Raw genomic sequence first — 2,792 nt, 5'->3', positions numbered from 1 at the left:
AGTTCACCTGTGGGGGCAGGGCAGAGACATCAGGCCCAGACGCGCTGGGGGTGGGGGCAGAGGTGGGGAGGCTGCCTGGGGTTCATGAGATAGTCCCTCAGGAATCCTCTTCCCGCAAAAGCGCCCCAGGTGAGTGGCAGGTGGCAGGCCACAGGCATCAGGCTGCAAGCCTGCCCTGGCTGTTCCAGGGACCCAACTTCCCACACCGAGGCTCATCTAACGGCCCTGTAAGGGTCGCCCTTGTCCACCTGACTGGGCCAGGCATGTGGCCAGTCATTATTCCCAGGTGTGGGCGGTGGTGTTTTTGGCTGAGGTGGGCACGCGGGTGGACTGAGGAAAGCGGGTGGGCCTCGCCCCACCCTGTGAAGACGCATCACCAGGCCCAGCCTGCAGCAGAGCCTGTGCCTCCTGCCTGACGACTTTCACCTGCCTTTGGCCCCCACCTGAACTCCTCCAGGTCCTGGCCATCCCCACCGGCCGGCCCTGCCAGCTCTCCAGGTCGAGCTCCCCCGGGGTCTCCCCGCTCGGGAGCCAGGTCCTTAACCTTGTATGTGAGGACTGTGAGGGCCGGGGCCTGCAGCTCTTTCAAGCCCCTGCGACCAGCCCCAGGGCCGAGGGGAGGTGGAGGTGCTGCCCTCTCCCCAGGCCTCAGGGACCCGTGCGCCCACACAAGGCCCGCCTGTTCTCCCTCACCCACCTCTGTCGGGAGGCTCAGGCGTGTCTGCGAGCGTGTCCTTCCCGCTCGGAACAAGCCTGACTTTGTCCGCAGGGCGGCCTCTGGCTCTGTGGGCTCGGCCGCTGTTTTCCCCTCGGCCTCTGCCGAGTGAGGAGGGAGTGGGCTGGGGCAGGGGTGGAGTGGGGAGAGAAGCTACTTTTATTTCTTCTTTTTTTAAAGATAAACTTTGGGATAGAAATATCACAGTAAATATGCTCTTGTTTGTGTGTGTTTCCTCAGCTGTAAAGAAAATAGGGAGAAATTCCACCCTGTCTGGGGTCCAAACGTCTCTCGGACTCACTGAGTCTTTTATGCAAGGGGTGGCCTCTGCCAGGCGGCCACAGGGGCCCTTTCTCTGCAGGGAGCAGAGTCGGGGCCCACTCTGCGGGGTGGGGAGGACAGAGTGGAGCTCAGCATGGGAGGGGCAGGAGCACCCAGCACGAAGGGGGAGAGGAGCACGGGGGAGAGCACGGTGTGGACGCCGGGTGAAGACGGGGTGTGCAAGGAGCTGCTGTAGGACCGTGTGTGTGTGTATAGTTGTGTGCACACAGGTGTGTGCATGTATAGCGTGTCCACACAGGCATGATTAGTGTGTACACATAGGTGTGTGCATGTATAGTGTGTACACACCGCCATGTGCTTGTATGGCATGTACACACAGGCATGTATGTACACCGCAGGTGTGAGGGTGTTTGCGTGCCCACATGTACAAACACGTGCAGCCGTGCATGTGTGTCTGCACTAGTGTGCATGTTTATGTGCACACCCCTGTGTGTGAGTGTGCAGGCACGTGCACGTGCTGCAGAGCCAGGACAGGAAATCCTTCTACCCCGTGCCTGCCAGGCTTCGTGCCTCGCTGCCAGCCCTGTGGACCATGGTCTCTACTCCCTCAGGCGAGGGGCCCGAATGGGCAGCTCATCCACTTGCCTGGAGCAACTCTTCCAGCACAACATGCAGGACACCCCAGGCCTGCCCAGTCCTGGCCCATCCCTTCTGCTGTAATAACACGGGCCCCTCCACCAGGGAGGACAGAACGCAGGAGCCTGCCAGGCGGCCCTCCCCAGGCAGGAGCGTCTCTGGTTCTGGGTGCTCGGGCCTGGTGCTCAGCAGCTCTCGCAGTGCCTCCCTCCTCCCTGTGTGAGCCTCAGGGGCTGAGTCAGTGGCTGTGTGGAGGACTCTTGCCCTGGGCTGAGAGTTGGACTAGATGACTTTCCACAGGGGGCAAAACTGCTTTCGTTTCAAAACCAGCCTCACTGCGTGACCAAACATTTGAAAGAGGGAAGCAGACCCAGGTCTCTATGCCCCAGCCTGAGCCAGCTGTGCCTGGCGGCGACGGGTCTCCTTCTAGGCTGTCCTGAGGCCACTGCTGTGGTTCAGAGTGTCCTCTCGGCTCCTGCCACCTAACCTGGGGCCCTTCAGAACCGATGACTGTGGGGTTTCACCATCCCAACCTCCCCAGCGGGGGCCCCCCCAGCTGGAACCTGCCCTCGGCGACCATGCAGATAGGCCCACTCCCCTTTCCTGGGACCCAAGAGTGTCCTCCAGGGCCCCAGGCCCCCTCCTGCCTGCTGCTCCATCATCCAGACATTCCGGCTCCTTCAACTGGCCCCTGTGGCTCCCAGATGGCTCTTCCTCCAGGAGCCACAGGTCAGGGCTTAGCAGACTTCAGTGACCATCAAGTCCAATACCTTCCTCTTCCAGGGGAGGAGACCGAGGCCTGGGGAGGGACGTGACTGGCCCAGGGCCACACGTCGTCTTGTTCCTCCGTCTCCCTGGTCCATCACAGAGAGGGCCGCCAGGGAGGAACCATCGACCCGGGCCTCCTGTGTGGGGCTGGGCTAGGGACTGACCTCAGCGTCCACAGGCCTCTGAGGGGCCAGGGCATCTCAGGATGCGGACTGCTGGTTTGGGAACTGACAGCGGTGCCTACGGACTCTGGTGGGTCAGGACAGCACAGGGAAGCCCAGAGGTGTGAGCAGCAGCCTGGGCCTTCCAGGGGTGCTGGGGAGAGTGTGGGGGCTGCCGCTGGCTTGTTTCCCGGCCAGAGCCAACTTCCAACACGTCCTCCAGCCCCGTG

The sequence above is a fragment of the Talpa europaea genome (genome assembly GCF_964194135.1).
Source record: "Talpa europaea genome assembly, chromosome: 14".
NCBI lineage: Eukaryota > Metazoa > Chordata > Mammalia > Eulipotyphla > Talpidae > Talpa > Talpa europaea.
The sequence above is the reverse complement of the archived record's forward strand: the minus strand, read 5'-3'. Positions refer to the sequence as shown.